Here is a 25,571-nt window from a genome sequence, read left to right as displayed (position 1 = left end):
TAGGCACAATACCGCCCCACTGGCACCAACAACGGGGCACAATACCTCCCCACTGACACCAACAACGAGGCACAATACCTCCCCACTGACACCAACAACTGGGCACAATACCTCCCCACTGACACCAACAACTGGGCACAATACCTCCCCACTGACACCAACAACTGGGCACAATACCTCCCCACTGACACCAACAACTGGGCACAATACCTCCCCACTGACACCAACAACTGGGCACAATACCTCCCCACTGACACCAACAACGGGGCACAATACCTCCCCACTGACACCAACAACGGGGCACAATACCTCCCCACTGAAACCAACAGGGCACAATACCTCCCATGGACAACGGGGCACAATACCTCCCATGGACACCAACAACGGGGCACAATACCTCCCATGGACACCAACAACAGGGCACAATACCTCCCATGGACACCAACAATGGGGCACAATACCTCCCATGGACACCAACAATGGGGCACAATACCTCCGACTAACAATGGGTTACAATATCTCCCACCGACACCAACAATAGGGTACAATATCTCCCACGGGCCCCAAAGATGGGGCATTGTTTTTCCCCACCGATGTTTGGACCTTTTTCTAAGCCCAATGGCCAAAGTCCAAAGGGTAGTAAACTGACCCTTTTGCTTAGAAAGTTTTCCCATTATAGTAAATAATGAGAATGCAGCATCAGAAAGTGAATTGCACAGCAATGGCTCAGGTCATATACTCAAGCACAAAGCAAAAGTTCCTCTTTAGCGGCTGCAGTCCCGTCCAGCTCGGCGCTCTGCGGCGAGGGCGGTAATTGGACAGTAGAGGCAGTGACACAGAACGCACCACAAGGTATTTTTTATTACTTCCCCCGCAGCTTTCTCATCCATTTAGCTCGCAGGGAAACAAAGAACTTTTTTTCCCCCCCTTTTCCCTGCCGACCTCATGAAAGGCGTTCTCAATGACCGAGGTCGAAGCGGAACAGATAGGACAAGTGACAATAATTTTCTGCAGTTTGAGTTAAAAGTGATTGCAGCTGCAGAGAGATCTGGAAGACCTGTAATGAGGGTGCTGATGAACGGGGACGACGGAAATAGCACGCCAATTTGATTAAACCGCTTCGAGTGACGTCAGGCGGGAACTTAATGGTTCTCAGAAGAAGGTCCTCGTGACGTAAATGAAGCCCCGCTTATCAAGAAAAAGTGCGAGCGTTTCCTATGGAAAAAGTCTAGGTGTCCACGGTTCCCCCCCACATAATAATCCCAGAAAACAGAACATTCCCCATCAGTAACAATGGATAATGTATTTCAAGACAGAAATTATTATTAGTCAATCAAGTTTTAACCACTTCAGCTCTGGAAGATTTACATCCCCCCCTTCATGATCAGGCCATTTTTTTTTGTTGGTGAAATGGCACTGCATTACTTTAACTGACAATTGCGCAAAGTTGTACCCAAATTAAAAAAAAATTTCCTTTTTTCACTTCTGCTTTTTTCATAAGGAGAAGGAGAAGGAGAAGGAGAAGGAGAAGAAGGAGAAGGAGAAGAAGTAAAACATCCAATAATAAAAAATAAAAAAAAACACAAAACAATCAATTTAGGTCAATATGTATTCTGCTAAATGTTTTTGGTATAAAAAAAATAATAAATCCCAATAAGCGTATATTGATTGGCTTGCGCAAAAGTTATAGCGTCTACAAATAGAGGTGCACCAAACAGAAATTTTGGTGCTGAAACCAAAAATGCAGGATGCACTTGGCCAAAAATGCAAAAGTTCAAAATTGTAATAATAAAAAAAAAAAAATATATATATTATATATATATATATATATATATATATATATATATATATATATATATATATATATATATATATATATATATATATATATATATATATATATATATATATATATATATATATTTTTTTTTTTTTTATTATTACAATTTTGAACTTTTGCATTTTTGGCCAAGTGCATCCTGCATTTTTGGTTTCAGCACCAAAATTTCTGTTTAGTTCACCTCTATATAAAAAAAAAAAAAAAAAAAAAGAAGAAGATTAATAATATTATAAAAAAATTTATTTAGATCTATACAATTGGAGTATATTACACTTTTTAATTAATATTATGAATTTAAAAGGAATATGAATTTATGGTTGGCCATTATCGACATCTTTAGCGTAAGAAAAGCTCAAGGAAAATAAATCCCTTTATCTTCTATGCATGTCTTCACACTGGTCCATCCACAAACTATGGGATATATTTATGGAATTTTTATTTACTAGTGATGGCAGCGATCAAAGACTTATATAGCGGGACTGCGATATTGCGGTGGACAAAATCGGACACCGACACTTTTTTGGGGACCAGTGACATTTTTACCTTGATCAGTGCTAAAAATATGCACCATCACTGTACTACCAAGACTGGCTGGGAAGGGGTTAACAACAGGGGTGAGCGAGGAGTAAACTGCACCCGGCCTGTGTTTTAGTGTGGCGGGTGGGGGGGGGGGTGCTTTCACTAAGGGGAAGGCATAGATCCGTGTACCCACTTTGCAGGAACATTGGATCCATGTCTTGTTTACATACTTGCGGCACCGCAAAGTCAGCGGCGCATCAACCAGAACAGTGCCATTGCCGGCAATAGGATTCAACTTGTGATGCGATTTGACCTGTCGCTTCAAAGTCAATGAGGGGCTTAAAGACATTTGTGAATTGTGGCCCTAGAGTTATTGCTCTCACTAGGACGTCGACACCAGTGTCTGTGGTGCAGTCACTGTTTATATATACCCCTTCTAGAGATTGTAAGCTCTAAGGAGCAGGGCCCTCTAGTCCCTCCTGTATTGATTTGTATTGTAAGTGTACTGTCTGCCCCCATGTTGTAAAGCGCTGCGCAAACTGTTGGCAGTATATAAATCCTGAATAATAATAATAATATTATTATTATATGTAAATTTTATAGACCTATAGATGCGTATGTGCGCGCACGCTTTTAAATTTTTTCTATTTTTTTTACTTTATTTTATTTTTTTTACTTTATTACCATCACAAGGGGGCTATGCCCTTGTGATGGCTTTGGGCAGGTGACAGGTACTCTTTATGGAGACATTGGGGGTCTATTAGACCCCAATGTCTCCCCTGCCCTCTAAAGCAGCCAACCAAGCACCATTAATCTTGGTTAATTTGAATCTCGGTGAGCTTTGTGTATTTCTTGCAGATCTGTGCAGTAATCCCAGCGTGAGACTTCCAGTAATAAAGACCGCTCACTGCTGCTATCTCTCCTTGTGCAGGGTGCCTGGTCTCGTCTCCGCCCCCTCCTATAGTTTCCTGCAGGCAGCCTGTAATGGGTGGAGCTGCTGAGCCCCTCCCACAGCTCTGCTCTCTCCTTGTGCAGGATGACTGGTCTTGTCTCCACCATGTAGTTTTTTTTGCATGAAGCCTATAGTAGGTAGGGCCTGCTGGGTCCCTCCCACAGCTCTGCTCATGTATTGCCCATTGATGAGGTTACTAAAATTTTTACAAAATAATAACTGGGTTTGCAAAAACATTTGGTGGATTTTTATTCCCGCAGAGTTCAGCTTTAATCTTTTTACAGCCGACCATAGAGGGGCACGTGGCGCAGACAGAGGGGCACGTGGCGCAGACAGAGGGGCATCACTTTTCGAAGATGCACTAAAATATTTATTGGAAAAAAAAAAAAAAAGTAAAGTCCATCTTCCCTAGGCTTCTGCTCTACAGCATTTGCTGAAAAACAGCTCTTTACTGGCTGTAAGTACCCGAGTGCGATTCACCTGAAATCAAATATCCTGCACAACCAAATGCTCCAAATCACATGACGGGAGAAGGTCACTGCCTCTCCCGCAGCATGCAAAATATTGGTGACCCAGATCGCCTTCTTAGAACATCACAGGGTGGCACCAGAAGCCCCTCCCTCGCCAGCGCGTGTGTGTGTGCCACAATTTAGCTACCGAGTCTCTGGAGAAAGGCAGCTAACGTGTTCCTAAGATACGGAGCCTGGAACCGGCCCAGAGTCTGATTTGTCATCTGTGAGAAGGCAGACATCCTACAGAAGCCCGGGAACAAAAAACACGTGAGCAGGCGGCCAACGGTGGAAAACAATAGCGCCGTCTTCGAGGAGAAAAAGGGGTTAACCTCATACAGAGAAGATTCATGAACAATTATGCCGTTACTGCAGAAAATGGGAGATGATGGCAGATGTTGCAGCAAACATCCAAAGCCACAAATTTTAATTACTAGATTCCTCCTATACCAAGGCATGCAAGAGCAGCTGCTTGTTTACCAAGCACCCATCTCTGCTGACTGGGCGAAAAGCACGCAACCGAAGGTCTTCCAGATGCTGCAGAACTATAAGACCCAGGAGGCAATTCCTGCCTTTTCTGGAGATCAGGCCTGAGAAAATTTATTTAAAAAGTTAGAACAACCAAAATGGTTATTTGGATCTTGGTGGACTCTGTTGGGGGATCTCTCTGCTGAATTCCCAAATCTGCACCACCAGCATGAGGATGTCCCACCATCCCTGTACCAAGTTCTCAGCTTTGCATACCTGCTGTACCCATTATGAGCTGCGCTCACCATGCCCGTGTTGTTTCCGGGTCTGCCCATCTGCTGTGTCCATTATGAGGGGCGCCCATCATCTCTAAACCGTGTTTCGGGGTCTGCAGAACTGCTGTGCCCATTAGGAGGGGTTACCACCATCTTCGTGTTGAGTTCCCAAGGTCTGCACACCTGCAGTGCCCATTAGGGGTTCCTACAATGCCTAAGCTTAGTTCTTGGCTCTCCACATCTGCTGTGCCCGTTATGAGGGGCTCCCTCCATCCTTGTGCTGAGTTCTCAACTCTCAACACCTGCTGTGCCCATTATGAGGCGCTCCAGCCTTACCTGTGTCAAGTTCCCAGCTCTGGACATCTGCTATGCCTATTATGAGCGGCTCACGCCATCCCTGTGCCGAGTTTCTAGGTCTACACATCTGCTTTGCCCACCATCTGTATACCGAGCCCCAGGTCTGAAAACCTGCTGTGCCAATGAGGGTTCCTACCATCCCTGAGCTTCTCTGTTCCACACACCTGCTGTGCCCACAACGAGGGCCTCCCACCATACCCGTGTAGTTTCCAGCTCTGCAAACTTGCTGGTGCCCATTATGAGGGGTTCCTCATATCCTTGTGCTGAGTTAGCGGGTTTGTACACCTGGTGTGTCCATTATGATAGACTCCCCCCATCCCTGACTTAAATTCCCAGCTCTGTATATCTTCTGTGCCCATTATAAGGGGTTCACACCATCCTTCTGGTGGCTATGAACACATGCTGTGTCCATAAGGAGTGGTTCCCACCATTCCTGAGCTGAAGTTCCACATCTGCATACCTGTTGTATCCATTATGAGTGGTTCCCACCATCCCTGTTATTTCATTTATACATTTTTTTACTATGGAGAGTATAACAAGAGGAGCTGGAACACACGTAGGTGTGCAGAAAGGCACAAAACTCCCGAATTAGTGGCAATCATGGCAGGGAGATCATACTGGTAGATTAAGCATGACAAATATATCTGGGGCTAACTCACGAAGTTACACCTATGACTAAAATTCCACTGTTTAATGGACTGACCCTTGGCATAGTATTAGCAGAAAACCAAACGGTTTATACCTAAAGATAAAATTTTGACTAAACAAAACAGTCAAATTGCAAGAGTCATTTGTATTCTTCCTTGAACCTTAATGTTCTTTGTGTATTTCTTCCACATCTGTGCAGTAATCCAGTGTGAGACTTCCTGTAATAAAGACCGCTCACTGCTGCTCGCTCTCCTTGTGCGGGGCGACTGGTCTCGTTTCCGCCCCCTCTTGTAGCGGGTGGAGCCAGCTGGGCTCCTCCCACAGTTCTGCTCTCTGCACGGTCTGTGCAATACAGCATCAATGTCACTGTTACTTTTAGATATCACAGATATTTATATAGTGCCGACAACATCATTTTATACTGTACACTCAGGTCAGTCCCTGCCCTCAAGAGATCTAAGGTTCTCACTTCACAAACACAAATACAGACTCGGGCCAATTTATACAGGAGCCAAATTATCCTACCAACATTTCTTACTTGTGGGAAGAAAATGGTGACAGACACATGAAGACGCGAACTCTAAGACCCCTTTCACACTGGGGTGCTTTTCAGTCGTTTTAGAGCTAAAATAGCACCTCTCAAGCCACCCCAGTATGAAAGCCTGGGTGTTATCTTTTCTTCGTCCTCTAGTGGGGGTTAAAAGCGCCAGCCAACGGCCGAAAAGCGTCGCTACAACAGCGGTAAAGCGTCACTAAAAACTAGAGGCGCTTTACTGCTAACGCCCGCACCGCCCCAGTGTGAAAGGGGTCTAAGTAGTTTCCCCATTTGGTTTCCAACTGCTGACCCCAATGTTGCAAGGAAAAGTGCTAAACACTGAGTCAAAGTGCTGCCCACTCTTACATCTTTGTAGGAGTATTTGGTGCAAAAAAAGAATAAAAAAATAAAAAATAAAAAGTAGTACGGATTTACTTTATCTTTCTATCCATCTGAGAAGTGCACCCTTTCTGTTAATCGAGTTAAACGCCTGTGGGAGGGACTACAGCCTTTTCTGGATTCTCACAATGCAAATCTTGCCAGGAACCACCCCCTTTCTTCTCCTGATTGACAGATGTTGGCTCTGGACTGCCTGCTCACTCATGAAAAATGTCCTCCTCTCACACAGCACATAGAGGCTGTCTGTAAGAGAATTGATCTGATCCATGTGCACACTGTGTAGCTGCCTGCTATGCTGCACAGCCGATCTTATCTGGGAACTTCTCAGGTCAAAACTGCAGCAAAGCAGGCAGCTACACAGTGTGCACATACATCAGATCAATTCTCTTACAGACACAGCCCCCATGTGCACACTGTGTAGCTGCCTGCTATGCTGCACAACCAATCTCATCTGGGAACTTCCCAGGTCAAAACTGCAGCAAAGCAGGCAGCTACACAGTGTGCAGATAGGGGCTGTGCCTGTAAGAGAATGGATCTGAACTGTGTGCTGCCTGTGCTCAGGCTGTGTGCAGTGCGGGGATGTTAGAAGGAGCTCAACGGGCACAGCATCTAAAGAGGACAACTGAAGTCTGGGGGGGGGTGGGGCACATCCCTCCCCAACACCTCCCCCCCTAGAGCCAGCCAGGTCTATACCCCTTATATATTTCCCACTTTTATGCAGAGGAATAGCACCAGTGCCTTAAATTGATTACTGTTCAGTTATGTGCCTGTTCACCGAGTACAGCCTACATCTCCTGGAGGAGGGACAGAAAGAGAGGGTGGTTAGTTGTAACCACCCCCTCTATAGTTTGAAAAAGTAAATGGACCGTTATCAGGAACTATGGGCAGATGAAGAGCCCCTGCTGGAAAAAAACTAAAAGGGAAGAAGAAGAAAGAAGAAAGAAGAAAGAAAAAAAGAGAAAAGAGCAATTCAGCATCATGATTTACAACAGGAATATGCAATTAGCGGACCTCCAGCTGTTGCAAAACTACAAGTCCCATCATGCCTCTGCCTCTGGGTGTCATGCTTGTGGCTGTCAGGATCTTGCTATGCCTCATGGGACTTGTAGTTCTGCAACAGCTGGAGGTCCGCTAATTGCATGTCCCTGGTTTACAAAATATGTTATTTAGCCTATCCCATACTTCTTCTTTAAACCCATTGTTGCTATTGAGGAATCATTTTTGAATACAGATTTTTGCTCCCGCTTTAACTCCTGCAGCTTCTTGTTAATACACACTAAAACTGTGTGGTTGTGACGCCCCAGAAAAGGGAGTGTGTGTATAGGATATGCCCATATCTCAGCTTAACCACCTGCCGCTCCCACATGGGCATGCACGGATTTGTCTGCCACTAAGGCACCGGAGCGGAACCTGTCAGCACCCAACCCTGCCCAGTGACACAACTCACTGCAAACAACTCCATCCTCATTATGCAACGAGGGAACAGCGAGAGCAGATATATAAAGACGGGGATAGACAGAAAAAGTCATTGCTAAACAGCATTAAAATAAGGAAGTGGTACAAAACGCAAGGAAGGTATGCTACATGAATGAACCCATACCAAGCAGACCACACCTTTGATCATTGGGCCAGCCTACTCAATCCTGTTGTGCAAGATTTTTTGATAGAGACAAAGCTGAACTGTAGGCAGGTAAAAGAAGCCATAAAATAAGACTGCTCTGTATTGAACACCACACCACACATTTTTTTTACCCCCCCCTTTCGTTTAACCCCCTCCTGATGGCTGCTGGGATCCAAAGCAGCTTCCCAATCACGACTGCTTGGCTCACACAGTGATCATATGATGCAGAACCCATCCCGCTGGCTCCTGGTCAGAAGACTTGGGCGTGGGGTAACTAGGAGTTGAACCCCACTTTTCCGGCTGACGCATTTGTGTGCACTGTCAGGAAGAAAAACAAACAAACCAAGCAGTGAAAGTACCTGAACTTGAATTGGCATCAGCCTCTTGCAGTCCCTGTACAGCAGAGCTTATAGTGAGAGAGGAAGAACCAGCACAAGGCACCAATCAGGTGTCCAATGAGTTCATCAGTGTGTGATGCTTCTCTTTTCATTGTCCAAACGCAGGCTGGGGGCGGATCCATGACATGCTGTGCTCAGGGGAAGCAGGTTGACTGCCGCTGGCTGTCATTTAACCCTGACGACTGAGGACATCTAGTGGTAGAAAAGATGTACAACAGGACATGGTCCTTTTTTCCGCCCACGAAAAAAAAAAAAAAAAAAAGTGATCTTTCAGTGGGCCATTTAACATTTTTTGACTAGACAACTACCTTAAAAAAAAAATATATAGGTTTTAAAAAAAGTTGAGTGCCCCCCCAAAATAAAATAAATACTATAGCTGCTGACTTTTACTATTAAGGCACTTAACTGTCCAGGCAGCAAAGCGCTGTCCTCCCCCGAGCCGATTCTTGAATCGGCTCTCGGGTGCTGGTGCAGCCATCTTGGCTAAGGGAACCTGGCATGGAAGGCTTACCACAAGGTTGTCAAACTGGCGGCCCCTCCAGCTGTTTTGCGGAACTACAAGTCCCATCATGCCTCTGCCTGTGGGAGTCATGCTTGTAACCGTCAGCCGTGCAATGCTTCATGGGACTTGTAGTTCCTGCAAAAGCTGGAGGACCGCCAGTATGCGACACCTGTACCTTACGGCTTCACCAGTTTTCTGCCACGCTTTGTGAGGGAGGGAAGAGAAGAGTGGGGGGCTACAACTAAATGAGTCCCCCTCCCCCCAAAAAAAGTGCCAAATGTAGCAGTGGGGAAGGCGGCAGACAAGCAGAATCCAAAAATTGCATTAGTGGAGTATAAATGCAAGTCACATCAATCAGTACCGAACAGATATGGAAATCCAGCTAGGTAAAAGTTACCGTGGTTCTGCCCCTCCCACCTCCAAAGCCCACCCATTGCTTTGTAAGGCCACCAATCAGAACAAGAAACAGGCAGGCGTGGGAAATCAGGAATAGGTGTGGCCAGTGTTGACTTACCGGAAAAGTCTGGATGTGAATCGTCAGCTGCTTTATATCAGCACATCTACCGATTGGTGAACATAATCTCTGCTATTGCCATTTATCACAATAGACTTGAATAGTCTGAATTGCTCAATATAATTCGGAATACATATTGATTTTTCTTACCGCTCAGTCTGCGGCGATGAGCTCTGCACAGGACGGTCAGGTCTACACACCAGACTTTACAAGAGGTTCCCAACCTCCCTGCTGGACTTATTTACTTTACATCAAAGCCAAACGACAGTCAAACAGCTAAATACACAGATAAAACATATACCAGGGAGCAGTTTATCTGGCCATCCAGTCCTGGGATTTATTCAGTTCCGCCACACAATACAGCCCTGTATGACAGGGCAGAAGCCATTATTTTTCACACATGCAGTTCAAGAACACTTACAGGTCTTCTCCCTCCCCGAGCCTGTGAATGGACAGTGAAAGGAGAAGCAGCAGACACTGATCAGCTCATCTCTCGGTCGCTCTGCACTCCCCGATCAACGTTATCCCTGCACTGCAGCACGATGTCTCCTTGTGCCACTTCCCCCCCCGCCAGTCAGAGCTCTGCTGTGCAGGGTCTGCAAGATGCCTATACCAGGTCAAATTCAGGACTTGCATTTTAAATCTGTGCAGAGGTTCAACTTTAAAATTAAAGGCTTCTGTATGGCAGTCTAAATGAGTTCCAAATTCAGTTACTATGTGCTGCAGAAGCCTTTACCTCCCCAACTGAGCCAAATCCTCCAATCATTTGTGTCTCAAACACTCCCTTCCCCCCAGACACTTCAGCTCACAGTAGGAGGCTTTCAGCAACAGAATCAGTGCTGGCAACCCAGGAATCAGTGGGCGGAGCTAGGTGTGGCCAGGGAATGCTGGGCAAGGTACAGGCCTGGGCAATCAGCAATGCCGATAGCCACGCCCCTGCAATATCGGCCCTTCCCACTGCGGTACAAGCAGGCTCCGCCTACATAAGCGTGACAACTCTGCTCCGAATTCAGGAGCAGTGCAGCATCGTTGCCAACCCTACAGTCGCATTAGTTGGATTATATTTATTTTTACGGGCAGGATCAAAAAGGTGCTACAGCACTAAAAATATAATAAAATCCCCCCCACCACCAAATGATTTGGACCAGTGCCCAAAGCAAGGTCCATAAAGACATGGATGAGCGAGTTTTGGGGTGGAGGAACTTGACTGACCTGCATAGAGTATATATATATATATATATATATATATATATATATATATATATATATATATATATATATATATATATATATATATATATATATATATATATATATACACACACACACACACAAACACCTCATCCACAGGTGATATCTATCCATATTGGGACACCTGCCTTTACACGCACATGAACTTTAAAGAGGAAGTAAACCCTGATGAGTTTACTTCCTCTTTCATTCCCTGCAAAGGCAAAGAATAATGGACTACTATGCATCGCATAATCGTCCATTATGTGTCACTTACCTGACACAGGAGCCAGCGAAGTCGCCGCTGTCCCCTGTAGTCCGCCGCATCCATCTTGCTGGTGGCGTCTCGCAGCTCCGGCGCTGTCATTCGGCGAAGCCGCGATGACGTCACTCCCGCGCATGCGCACGGGAGTCGACACGCGCGGCAGCTCCATTTTTGGAAATGCCGCGCTCAGTGCGCCTGCGCGCCGCTGTCTACGGCGCATGCGCCGTAGACAGCGGTGCCCGTTTTCGGGCAAATATCTCCTAAACCATATAGGTTTAGGAGATATTGCTTGGCATCCCAGTCTTAGTCCGTAGGGTTCAATATTGAGTTGGCCCACCCTTTGCAGCTTTAACAGCTTCAACTCTTCTGGTAAGGCCGTCCACAAGGTTTAGGAGTGTGTCTATGGGAATGTTTGACCATTCTTCCAGAAACACATTTGTGAGGTCAAGCACTGATGGTGAACGAGGTGGTCTGGCTCGCAGTCTCCGCTCTAATTCATCCCAAAGGTGTTCTATCGGGTTGTGGGCAGGACTCTGTGCAGGTTAGTCATCCATGTCTTTATGGACCTTGCTTGTGCACTGGTCCAAATCTTTTGGTAGAGGGGGGGATAGTGGTGTGGGGGTGGTTTTTCAGGGGTTGGGCTTGGGCCCCTTCATTCCAGTGAAGGGAACTCTTAAGGCGTCAGCATACCAAGACATTCTGGACAATTTCATGTTCCCAACTTTGTGGGAACAGTTTGGGGATGGCCCCTTCCTGTTCCAACATGACTGCGCACCAGTGCAGAAACTAAGGTCCATAAAGACATGAATGAGAGAGTTTGGGGTGGAGGAACTTGACTGGCCTTCACATTAAAGTGGAGACTATGAGCCAGGCCTTTCTCGACCTCACAAATGCGCTTCTGGAAGAATGGTCAAACATTCCCATAGACACACTCCTAAACCTTGTGTACGGCCTTCCCAGAAGAGTTGAAGCTGTTATAGCTGCAAAGGGTGGGCTAACTCAATATTGAACCCAAGGACTAAGACTGGGATGCCATTAAATTTCATGTGCGTGTAAAGCCAGGTGTCTCAATACATACAAAAAAAAAAAATATTATATTATAATATATATATATATATATATATATATATATATATATATATATATATATATATATATATATATATATATATATATATATATATATATATATATTTCCATTTCAAGAATGCAATGAGGTTTCTGGCTTAGTACCCAATTATAGTGTGGCTGGGAAAGGTGCCAGTACCTGCAGCAGAATCTCTTACTGCTGAAGTCCTGAAGAGATATAGCCAGCCATATGATAATTCAGTCCAGCAGACTCCACATGTGAATGAAGGAAACACTGCGAGGCGAGGTGAGGCGACACGGCTCGCCTCGCCTCGCTCCCGCAAGTCGCCCCCATTCAGTACTATGGAACCGTTCTGAGAGGAGCGACTCGAGTCGCTCCGACTCAGAAAAAAGGTTCCTGTACTACTTCGGGGGCGACTTGCATTGACTTCTATGCAGAAGTCCTCTGCAAGTCGCCGCTGACCCCCCCTGCAAGTCGCGGCGAGGAAGTCGGAGACGCCTCGCCGCGGCTCGCAGTGTGAACCGGCCCTAAGGAAACCATTCCAGACAGAAACATGGAGGACACCATTGCCGATTCCTCGCTGCCTCCAGTGGATATTAGGACAGATACCGGCACAGAAAGCCAATAATGCCTGGGAATGATAGAAGTGGCCTTAAAAGAACCACATAAAATGTACCGTTGTGATCTTACAAAAATTCTGTTTGCGACCACCAGCCAATCACTCCCTCGTAGGAGAACAGTTTTCATCACACGTGTGCCGCCAACACCCACTGGCCAACTCAGGCAGAAGGCTGTAGTTGGCCCTGGAGGCGATGTGACATGTTCAATGACAGATTGTCCTCAGTAAGACATCTGCTAGTCCAGGCTTGTAAAGCTCAAGTCCAAAGAATCCGTAACCTTATCAGCCGGTGGCACTATCATTTGGTACGACAAAGATGCTACTGCATGTTAAAAACGTGGATTTATCATGGATTCTAGTTAGGTATGCCTGCTCTAGTTCATATGTATCAGTTAGAGTGACAGGTCCTCTTTAACTCCCTAAAACTGGTGCAGCTCTGCATAGTGACCAATCAGATTTAGGGGTGCAATGGATAATAAAAAATAAAAAAATAAATAAATAAAACCCTCATAGATTGGATCGTTCCTCGGATCAAGGTCACGGATTGGATCATTTTTCGGATCAGCAAATAATTGAATTTGCAAAAACCTGTGAAAATTTCACCACCATATAGTCCTCACTGTAATGGACATCTCCCCCACTGTAATATTGGCAGAATATTGGCAGGGTACGGCAGAGTATTGGCAGAATATTGGCAGAGTATGGAGGGATGGCTGTGACTGCCATCCGATCTCTCCCCTCCACTGTACAGATCAGTACACAGAGGGGAGAGAGAGGAACCAGCGTCATAACATGACGCCGGTTTGCTTACAAGTGATCGATCCGTCATTTGACGGAGGGATCACATTGTAAACGGCCTGGCTGTACAAAGATGGACGGCCGCTCCGGAGCTAGGCCGAAGCTGCGGGCTTTCCTAAGGCCGAGGAGCGCTCCGTGGATCGTGGTGCATGCCGATCCAAACAGGGTGACCCGTTCGGATCACGGATCGGTGACGATCCATTGCACCCCTAGGATCCAACTTCAGCTTGCTCGATTAACCATTTCAGCCCCGGAAGAATTTACCCCCTTCCTGACCAGAGCACTTTTTGCAGTTCGGCACTGCGTGGCTCCCAAACAACATTGAGGTATTTTTTTCCCACAAATAGAGCTTTCTTTTGGTGGTATTTGATCACCACTGCGTTTTTTTATTTTTTGCTTTATAAAAAAAAAAATATATATATATATATATATAAAAAGGAAAAGGGAGCGACAAATTCTGTTTCCTCCACCACTGTCTGTTATAAAACACTCACCAGATTCTTTTGACTTTGTGCCTCTGAGATACAAAGTCTCCATGGGCAAGTGGAGATTATCCTCCCGGGTCTTTACAAATCTCAGGCAACTCCTCCTCCAGTTCAAACCACAGGGAATATACTCGCTTACATTAAATGAAATCGCTTTGGGACCAGGAAGCACCGCTGAGGTGTGCATTCCACTGGCTGGATGATAGTCCCGCTCGGCGCGTTTCGTCAGCCAATCAGGCATCTTCAGAGGTGGTGGTGGGCAGCGTGCTCAGGACATCTAATCTTACAGATACAAACCAGGCAGGCATTCGGTCATCTGAGAGAAACCAGAATGCCGATACAGCCAGCAATGAAATCCTACAAGTTTTTCTTGACTTTCGACGGTGAGGGGGGTGGGGTGTGATCTGGAATTCTAATCTTACAGATACAACTGACCATTTAAGAGCAACCATAATGCTGATGAGACCTGCAATGAAATGGTAGTTTGACGCCCCTGCTGTATGCAATCATGCAAGTTTTTGTACGCAGTTGCTGGTAAAAATCAAGGGAGACTATGCAATTATATACTGTATGAATGGTCAGCTCCATTGGTTAGACCAACCTTTTCAACACAGATGAACCCTTGAAATAGTCGGTCTCAGGGAACCCCTACTAACAATTAAAAATCTACAACTCATACAATAGTGTGATGGTCGGTGGGAAGAACGGTCCTTACACTTGTGGTCATTGGGAAGAACCGTCCTTACACTTGTGGTCATTGGGAAGAACCGTCCTTACACTTGTGGTCATTGGGAAGAACCGTCCTTACACTTGTGGTCATTGGGAAGAACCGTCCTTACACTTGTGGTCATTGGGAAGAACCGTCCTTACACTTGTGGTCATTGGGAAGAACCGTCCTTACAACCGTCCTTACACTTGTGGTCATTGGAAGAACCGTCCTTACACTTGTGGTCATTGGGAAGAACCGTCCTTACACTTGTGGTCATTGGGAAGAACCGTCCTTACACTTGTGGTCATTGGGAAGAACCGTCCTTACACTTGTGGTCATTGGGAAGAACCGTCCTTACACTTGTGGTCATTGGGAAGAACCGTCCTTACACTTGTGGTCATTGGGAAGAACCGTCCTTACACTTGTGGTCATTGGGAAGAACCGTCCTTACACTTGTGGTCATTGGGAAGAACCGTCCTTACACTTGTGGTCATTGGGAAGAACCGTCCTTACACTTGTGGTCATTGGGAAGAACCGTCCTTACACTTGTGGTCATTGGGAAGAACAGTCCTTACACTTGTGGTCATTGGGAAGAACAGTCCTTACACTTGTGGTCATTGGGAAGAACAGTCCTTACACTTGTGGTCATTGGGAAGAACAGTCCTTACACTTGTGGTCATTGGGAAGAACAGTCCTTACACTTGTGGTCATTGGGAAGAACAGTCCTTACACTTGTGGTCATTGGGAAGAACAGTCCTTACACTTGTGGTCATTGGGAAGAACAGTCCTTACACTTGTGGTCATTGGGAAGAACAGTCCTTACACTTGTGGTCATTGGGAAGAACAGTCCTTACACTTGTGGTCATTGGGAAGAACAGTCCTTACACTTGTGGTCATTGGGAAGAACAGTCCTTACACTTGTGGTCATTGGGAAGAACAGTCCTTACACTTGTGGTCATTGGGAAGAACAGTCCTTACACTTGTGGTCATTGGGAAGAACAGTCCTTACACTTGTGGTCATTGGGAAGAACAGTCCTTACACTTGTGGTCATTGGGAAGAACAGTCCTTACACTTGTGGTCATTGGGAAGAACAGTCCCTTACACTTGTGGTCATTGGGAAGAACAGTCCTTACACTTGTGGTCATTGGGAAGAACAGTCCTTACACTTGTGGTCATTGGGAAGAACAGTCCTTACACTTGTGGTCATTGGGAAGAACAGTCCTTACACTTGTGGTCATTGGGAAGAACAGTCCTTACACTTGTGGTCATTGGGAAGAACAGTCCTTACACTTGTGGTCATTGGGAAGAACAGTCCTTACACTTGTGGTCATTGGGAAGAACAGTCCTTACACTTGTGGTCATTGGGAAGAACAGTCCTTACGCTTGTGGTCATTGGGAAGAACAGTCCTTACGCTTGTGGTCATTGGGAAGAACAGTCCTTACGCTTGTGGTCATTGGGAAGAACAGTCCTTACGCTTGTGGTCATTGGGAAGAACAGTCCTTACGCTTGTGGTCATTGGGAAGAACAGTCCTTACGCTTGTGGTCATTGGGAAGAACAGTCCTTACGCTTGTGGTCATTGGGAAGAACAGTCCTTACGCTTGTGGTCATTGGGAAGAACAGTCCTTACGCTTGTGGTCATTGGGAAGAACAGTCCTTACGCTTGTGGTCATTGGGAAGAACAGTCCTTACGCTTGTGGTCATTGGGAAGAACAGTCCTTACGCTTGTGGTCATTGGGAAGAACAGTCCTTACGCTTGTGGTCATTGGGAAGAACAGTCCTTACGCTTGTGGTCATTGGGAAGAACAGTCCTTACGCTTGTGGTCATTGGGAAGAACAGTCCTTACGCTTGTGGTCATTGGGAAGAACAGTCCCTTACGCTTGTGGTCATTGGGAAGAACAGTCCTTACGCTTGTGGTCATTGGGAAGAACAGTCCTTACGCTTGTGGTCATTGGGAAGAACAGTCCTTACGCTTGTGGTCATTGGGAAGAACAGTCCTTACGCTTGTGGTCATTGGGAAGAACAGTCCTTACGCTTGTGGTCATTGGGAAGAATTACCTCCTTACAGATAGCTAAAAAGATCAATGGTGTCAGTGGGAACTTATCTGAGAAGCAGACATTGCCCAATGCTGAAGGAACCCCTAGCAACCTCTGGAGGAACCCTGGTTGAGAATCACTGGGTTAGACCAACCACTTCGAGTGCCTACAGAATTCACATTTAGATAGGAAGTCTTGCTACAAAGTTGTCGTTAAATCTAAAAAGGCGATTATACAAATCAGAAGTGGGCGGCCAGCACAGTGATGACTGGTTTCCCATCCTTTGCTCTGACCCATCATATAGGCCTGTGAATGTGTTGGTGCAGAGCGGAGCGAGGAAGGGCGAGGGAATCGAAGAGACGATATTGGTTCCATGCTGCTGAGAAGTGATGATATGCAGAACAGGAAACATCCAGCTTTTAACAATCTCCATAACAAATCGCAGAACCGGCACACACCCGGCTCTCTCGGAAGCCTGATCCGGCATAACCTTTAACGTTTCCCATCACACCCACCCATCTCCGATCACCGCTGCCTGGCACACCAACTACTCCCAGACACGGGACAACAGTCCCAAACACTCCGAATAATCAACATGAAAACATACAGGAATGTGGAGGGTGCATAAGAGGACCTTGAATGAAAATGCAAAGTTGATAATTAGCTAGCCACCCATTAAAAAAATAAAAACACTTAAAAATCAAAAATAAAGTAAACCATACTTGTTTGTTACAACTTTCTGCACATGGAAACATGAGAACTCAGCTTTTCCCAGGATCCCGCGAGAAAGTCCAGCGATGCCAATTGCAATACCAAAATTAACTTGACGTTGGAATGTTTTTTTTGCTTTTTCCTACAATAGGCTTTTTTTTTTTTTTCTTTTTTTTTTTTTTTTTTTTTTGCTTTAACCTAACATTTTTATCCAGGAGCAGGGAAGTCAGCCAATTAACAGCCCCGATCAGGCAGGGCGCAATACTTTGATTTCTAATTGGCCATTCAGGAAATAATTTGGCAGACCACCCAGAAGTACCAAAACTATAAGACTTTTACATTTAGGGCTCGTGTTTTTGGGGTGTGCTAAAATTAAAAATTTTAAGCACGTGGTAAGCATGTGCCAAAAATAAAACCTTAAAAGTGTTACTAAACCCAGGAGCATGCAATCACTATATCTGGTCTCCCACAGAACAAGCAAATGCAATAGTTTTAGTAAATATAAAAAAACGACTAAATACCTTTTCTCAACAGCAGTATATAGCAGTCTTGTGACTTCTATCAGTGTCTGGTTAAAGCTTGTAGAGGGAGTTTTCATTCTACTCTGACTGTCCTGTGAGGCTGCAGGACCCCTGACCCTCTGTCTGGAGAGTGCCAATTGGCCCTGTGCTGATCACACGCACCGTCCCAAGAAAATAAAAAAATTAAAAACACTCCAGCAATCCACACCAAACTGAGCATGTGCAGAGTGCCCTCAAGGCTCTGTAATAACAGGAGATGGATTGGGGACTGTTGAAGAAAGGGGAGGATCAGAGAAGACTTTTTTTTATATATATACACACACACACACACACACACACAATGCAGAGGATTAACCCCTTCAGTTCCACAGTGCTTTACTGCATATACAGACTGATTTTACTGTTGCGGGTTTAGTAACACTTTAAAGCCGACTGTAATGTATGCAAACAATAACTTTGTTCTCCCTACACACATTTCTGGCATCCCTTTAGATGTGCATGATCCTCCCCAGCTGACTACTAGGCACTAGGTGCTGTGGAATCTGCTGATCAGATGTTAGAGTCATAGGTGTGCGCAAGGGGTGTGCCAGGTCTGCCTGGGCACACCCTAATCCTGGGGTTGGCAACCCGTCTATGGTGGGCAGGTGACAGGTAAATCGCAATCCTACCTTGCCGACCCTCAGAACCTGGACAGGAGAGGTGGTGGGGTGAAATTTAGTGGATGCAATCTGTATTTTCCTCCTGCAGCAGCTGAAAGTAGGCTTCTCCTCCTCTCCCTTTTGTCAACATTCAGCTCCCACAGGAGGAAAATATAGGGGATCGGTACCAATATATGCCACCCCGCCACCCCTCCTTTCCCTGGTCCTCTTCCTTCTGTTGCCCGGGTCTCCCATGTGCTCACTTGCTCCCCCTTCCTCGTTTCAGGGTGGAGAGCAGGGAAGAGGCCGGTAAATGTGTCAAAACGCAAATGTGTTGGAGCTTTGGGGCGCACACCTTAATGCAATAGACTGTGCACACCTATGGTTAGAGTCCATGCATGTCTAAAGGGATGCGTTCTTTCATATAACGCTCAGGAACAAAAAGGACTGACAGCAGAGAAAGCCAATAGCTGTGAGAGAAAGGCAACAAACACACAGATCAGGAGTAGAGGGGATTGGGATGACTGAAGTCATTTGGAGAGGAATTGAAGAAGGGCTCCGAGACATCTGCTGCAGCTTCGCGGGTTTAAAGGAAATGCGATTTTATACAAACACAAATTCAGAGGTCTATAAAATAAAGAAGGGCAAATGAAGTCATCTTTACCAACCAAATGCCATTTACATACACCCAGCCACAAGCACCATCCAGAATGAGCCGTAATGAAGATTTGCAGCAGGTCACAATCGGCTCCTACTAATCAATAACTGAATCCTCTCATACATCCAAGTATTGGAGATCAGTGCAAAGGGAAATGGTGAACTGTACAACATAATTAAATCTTCTACACAGATCACGTGTCCAAACATCTTCTGCACATACAAGGGTATGCATTCAGTACATGGTACAATGGCCGCGCCTTCCTGCTTCACCAATGCAGAATACAAAAGAGCAACTCACAGCAACCAATCAGAATACATCTCCCACTGATCAATGGCAGGACACTGAAAACAATTATTGATTATTGTTTCAGTGCACAAACATTTCGGTCTTAAACAAACAAAAAAAAAATATATATATATATATATATATATATATATATATATATATATATATATATATATATATATATATATATATTAAAAAACACCATTGAGCAACAATTACAATGCTGAGTAAAACACACAGCTCAGGCAACAGATCCAAAATGGTTCCAGTTGTAGAGAAGAAACTAGAGAAGAAACAAAGACAAAGCTCGCCTGGAAATGATGTGGGGATTTCTCTGCCCACAGCAATGAGGAAGTGCAAAGTACAATAACTCATAAAACTATTCAGATTAAATCTATCACAGATATGACGGGGCTAATATGAGCACAACACACCGCAGTCTTCTACATTTCACCACTGCTCCCTGCAACACATCCTCCCACCCCCCCCCCCCCCCACAACCCATACCTCCCACCGCCAAACCCCCCCACCCCCACAGCCCATACCTCCCACCCCGCTCCCTGCAACACATCCCTCCCACCCCCGCTCACTGCAACACATCCCTCCCACCCCGACTCCCCGCAACCCATCACCCTTGGCCCGCTCCCCTGCAACCCATCCTCCCACCCAGACTCCCCGCAACCCATCACTCCCGCCCCCACAACACATCCCTCTCGCCCAATTAACTGCTCTGATCTGTGACCTAGCCAACTCTTCCCTCATTCCTCATCTCTCGTCCTTCCCCTCTTCACCTCTCTTCCCTCACACCACCCCATCTCCATGTCTCTCCTCTCCTCATCTCTGCGCTCCCCCCCCCCCCTTCCAAACGCCACACATCTCACACCATCTCGTCCTTCGCCTCCTCGGCTCTCTTTGCCTCTCGTCCCTGATCCCGCCCTCTCCCTCCCCCCCCCATGACCATGCTTCTCCCTTCTCGCCCCCATCTCTTCCTTCGAATCCTCGCCTCTCATCCCCCCCATGCCCAATCTCTTCCCTCACCCCTCTCCCTCCATCTCCACACGCCTCTCCCCCCCCCCACCTCATCTCTGCGCCTCTCCCCTCTCTTCCTTCATCCCTCGTATCTCTCATCTCCGTGCCTCAGCGTGTGGCATCAAAATTTTCTTTTTGGTTACCTGCCCTCCTGATGAAGCTCCACGCTGCGAAATGCATTGAGAGATAACTTCACATCTGCTTATAATCCAATGGTACCTCAGAGGACCCTGCACGAGATCAGAAATAAAGTTATGATAATCATGTTGTCAAGAAAAAAGTTATTGTTCTATGTGTGAGTCAGTGGACAGAGGTTGATGTCAATTTGTGTATATATACTTTATTACAAATTTTTAAAATTTTACAAATTTATTTTTTTCTAGGGGGTGTCAGTTTTTTCATTTTATTTTGTTACAATTACATTTAACAATTTGAATACTTATTTCAATTTTTTTTTTTTTTTTTTTTTTTTTTAAACCAGCCTTGTCAGTGGTCTTTGGTGGGATATCAGGGGTCTAAAAAGACCCCTGACATCTCCACTTTGAGACAGAGTGAAGGGTCACAGAGGACACAGATTCCCCAGTATTGAAGATGAATGGACAGCGGCTTCTGTCCATTCAAAAACTGTCATTACAGGTCATAGAGAGCGTTTGGTAATGATCGCTCTCTGTGTCCAATTCAGAGAGGGATTCCGACACATCCCCCCAGCAGCCCGCAGGAGAGGAGAGAAGCTGGCTGCAGGGATGGGGGGGGCAGAGGAGGACACAGCGGGACGGAGAACAGGGAGGGCGGAGAAGGCGAACAGGAGGAGGATCGGTGTGGTGGGAGGAGGCACAGCTGTAAGCACTGACAGCCGCGGGAGGGAGGAGGAGGAGGAGAAGCGGCTGTCATGCAGGGAGATCGGTGCTTACAGCTGTCCCTCCAATCATCCCCGGCTGTGAACCAAAAGGACAAATCATCAATGTGTGCAGGGTGGGTCACAGTGGGACCCCCTCCCCTCGGAGACCCATGTGCAGTGAACATCCTGCACCCATGGAGGATACGCCATTTCCCTGATCTCTGCGCCTCCCCTCAATGGCTCCCACTGCTATCTCTGGGCCAATAAGGAAGGCGAGAACAGACAGAGCTTCTGCTATTGTGCACATTGCTGGATCAATATGGGGCTCAGGAAAGTATAAAAGGGGGAACTGGGGAAGGAGCTGCATACAGAAGGTTTTTTTTTTACCTTAATGCATAGAAGCACCAAGGTAAAAAAAAAAAAAATTCTGTCTTTAGGATCACTTTAATAGTGAACCACAAAAAAAAATAAAAAAATTATAACAACTAATTAGCAGCCGTAATTAGAATCCATTTGATAATGATACATACAAGTCTACGCCTTATTTAATACGGTGCTACACCCAGAAATAAAACAAATGTACCAAATACAGAGTGGCATTCCAAGAAGAAACACTACACATAGTACTATATATGTTCAAACTACAAAAAATAAAATAAAAAGTCAATGAAAACATAAAAAGTATCCGTATATAAATAAAAAGGTTACTTATATATTAAAATAATAATTATACAGTATATGAAATGGTTATCACAGATTTATTATTTTTTTAAAATAAATATAAACCTGTGATAACTAGTTAATAAACTATTATTTTTTTCCCTAAAAAGTTCTATAATTGCTATTAAATTTTTTATTACTCATTATTGTCAGATTCACATTTTATTACATTCGATCTGAAAAGATTTTATCTGTATCTAGCTATTATACAGGCGCCCAACCTTTTTATATGCGGTCCAAGACAATTCCTCTTCTTTCAACGTGGCCCAGGAAGGTCAAAATGTTGGAAACACCAGATCTAATATTTTTATCAAGTGATTATTATATACCCATTGTTAACATTTTTATTATAAAATAATATTATATATAAAACGCGCTGTGATTGGCCGCGCAATCATCTGGGACCTGTCACATGTCCCAGATGATTAACAAGGAGGGAGGGGCAGAGCCGAGCCCTTCCTGTGCCGAGGGGAAGTGATGTCATGAGCCCAGGCACTGAAAGAGGCAGACTACGAGGGACCCCCTAGCAACAGCCATTTAGAGAAAAGTAAAAAAAAAAAAAAAAAAAAAAGAAGATTAATTTTTTTTTTTATTTTTTTTTTTTAGGAACATTCGTGTTTTTTTATTTATTTTTTTGGTGCAACTCTACTTTAAGCTTTGACAAAAAAAAAAAAAAAAAAAAAAAAAGAAATCCTGGAAGCTGGCCGATTCGAACGATCAATGGGCAACCTGGTTGTACCCAAGGTGAGCCATCAATCATCTTGGGTATAACCACTCTGTCTTTTTTTTTTTTTTCACATGCAATTAGTGCTGGCAGCTATAGCCGCTAACAGTGGTCATTGTGTTCTGCTGGCTGGTAAGGTTCCCGGGTGGCAGAACACTATAGAATTGCAGGAGGCATTTCTCCATCAACACTGACTGTTTTGATGGGGGAAGAAAAAAAAAAAAATCAAGAGATTTTCTTTCCTTTCACCCGTGATGAAAGGAAAGAAAATGGAATCATCTATGGCTTGTCTACGTCGGGGACGGTCTGGAGAGTCGGTGGTTTTCTGCACTCGTTGATTCAAGTCACAGCGGTGAGAATTTAAAAGACAAGAAGTTGTTTCACACTTGATAACAAGGAGTTAAAGAGGATGTGGACAGTGCGCTCCGGCGGTGTCCCACGCTTCTCTGGTGGTGACTACAAGCTTCCCTTCTGACACACATCGATCGTTGTCACCGCCAGGAAGCTGGGCCAGAGCATCGATGAACAGCCGATCGGGGCTCGACAAACTCCAGGTCACCATGGCAACAAGAAGTGTCGTCCTGTCACCTGGGCTGCCACCCGAATGAGCCACACACCCCACGCACGCCCATCTCATCTCCCCCGCTATGTATTCCGGGCTCCGATAGCCCATCCGCAGGCCCCGGACTGGCATAGCAGGTGCCACCGTATACAAGGGGGCAGGACGCACGCTCAGAGGGTAAATTTGAAGTGTAGAGGATTTGTGGTTTTTTTTGGGGGGGGGGGTTGGGGGGAGAGGATGCGCACTAGGAGGGGAAATTTGAAGAGTAGAGATTTGTGATTTTTTTTTGGGGGGGGGGGGGGGGGGTTTGGAGTTGGGGGGGAGAGGATGTGGGGGAAGAATAGAGTATTTGTGCTAGTGGGGATGGGACGGGGGGAGATTTGTCCTGGGAGGGGGAATTAATGCTAAAGAGATATGCATGCAGATTAGTGCTTTTTTTGGGGGGGGGGGGGGGAATTTTTGTTAACAATGCTCATACATCTTGGAGAGGCGGGGGGGGGTGCACAGTTTAGCATGTTCGCCCTGGGCTCTAGATGACGCCCTGACACTGGATCCCCGCTGTACTTACCTCCAGGGTTGCCAAGCTGTGAGCACCTTCTGCAGGTATTTGAAATCCCCACTCTTCTCCGTCAGAGCTTCTGGCATGGATCAGATGGATGCCAATTGGTCAGCACCACTCACATTGATGACACCGACCAATCAGAATTGATCCGGTCTGTCCCGCAGCGCACTCACGGAAAAGAGTGGGGGATTTCAAATCCTGCAGCGTTGGAGTGCCTGACAGCTTGACCTTTTAATATATCTCAGGCAGGAAGGGGGCGTGATGGACTTTGTGATCACATGATCGTGAGTGGCCCCCGTCCCACCAGCTCCATTGATGACAGCTCAGTCACTGTGCTGGTAGAGCGCCCCCCATGGACCCCTGGATGCATCTGCGCAGCACATGCTGGTTAAGTCGTCGTCACCCCCGCACATATGAATTACCTGGCCAACAGGTAAGTCACATGGCTTCCCTTAGCAGGGTGAATACGTGGAATTAAGCCGTCGCTGTCCCTTTAAAAATAAAATAATAAAAAATAATAATAAATCTTTTTTTTTTTTTTTTTTGGCCCTTTCATTTTTATTTTTTTCTTCCCATTGTCATCAATGGAAGCCGGGCGCCCCGGACCCTAAAATAGCACCGAACCATCCGAATTCTTCACAGACACGGGACGACGAGCGACAAGGTTCAGCGGCCAATCAGAACGCTGCTTTTATTTTTGAACCCTTGCTGCAGAACTAACAGCTGGAAGCTGACTTGCTGCTGTGGGGGGGGGGGGTAGATTTCAGCCACAGCACCTCACACATCATCCCCACAGGACATGACAGCCATAAGTATGCTGAGACTTGTAGTCCCCCCACACAAGCTGCAGAACACACCTGCTCAACCCCCCCCCGAGGACTACAACTCCCAGAATGCAATCCAAAGAGCAAAGCATGCCGGGAAAGGCTCAAATCCCACCACAGCCTCCCCTAATTACCTATCCGGTGCCCGTTCTCCGCCAGGCGAGGCTTCCCCGGGGCTCCTCCGCCCCGCACTCAGCCAAGTGATGCAAACCGCCTACTGAATCCACTGCGGCTACAGCCGCTCTGCCCTCACTCGGCGTGCTACGTCAGGACGCACGGGGGGGAGGGGGGCAGGGCCGCCGCACCAAACCCCGCCCAGAGGCAGAGCCGCAGGGAGCCCGGTGGGCGGGGCTAGAGCTGCACCTGCAGCGCGTGTTGATATTATTGTAACTAAATAGCAAAATGTTTCCGGAAAAAAAGATTCCAATATTGTAATATAGAAATATTATTGTCAGAATAGCATTCTACCGGAGCCCTGAGAATAAAAACATGTATGTCATTATTTATTATCTACTATTTATTATTGGTTAATTATAGCAAAAAATATATATTATTGTTATTATTTTTTATTTATTATCATTGTTGGATAAGCAGTTCATGACATTTGATCCTTGTTAGTGTCATCATTATTTAATATTTATTATTGGCTAATTATAGCAATTGAATAAAAAAATAAATAAATAAATAAATATATATATATATATATATATATATATATATATATA

At 45.6% G+C, this 25,571-nt stretch overlaps 1 protein-coding gene across 1 annotated transcript in view; it reads right to left on the bottom strand.

Annotated features, from left to right (window-relative positions):
- TMCC1 (transmembrane and coiled-coil domain family 1) overlaps positions 1 to 25,116 on the bottom strand; it is a 200,847-nt gene extending 175,731 nt beyond the window's left edge. The window contains exons 1-2 of the mRNA XM_077451598.1: positions 24,981 to 25,116; positions 20,760 to 20,846 (exon numbers count right to left, since the gene is read on the bottom strand). The gene's annotated coding sequence lies outside the window, so the exon portion shown is untranslated. The remainder of the gene's footprint in view (positions 1 to 20,759; positions 20,847 to 24,980) is intronic.
- Positions 25,117 to 25,571: the final 455 nt, after the last annotated feature.

This window comes from Lithobates pipiens, unplaced genomic scaffold, assembly GCF_037356315.1.
Source record: "Lithobates pipiens isolate NorthernLeopardFrog02 unplaced genomic scaffold, aLitPip1_a1.2 Scaffold_23, whole genome shotgun sequence".
NCBI classification, from domain to species: domain Eukaryota; kingdom Metazoa; phylum Chordata; class Amphibia; order Anura; family Ranidae; genus Lithobates; species Lithobates pipiens.
This window is presented reverse-complemented; position numbering and strand designations above follow the sequence as displayed.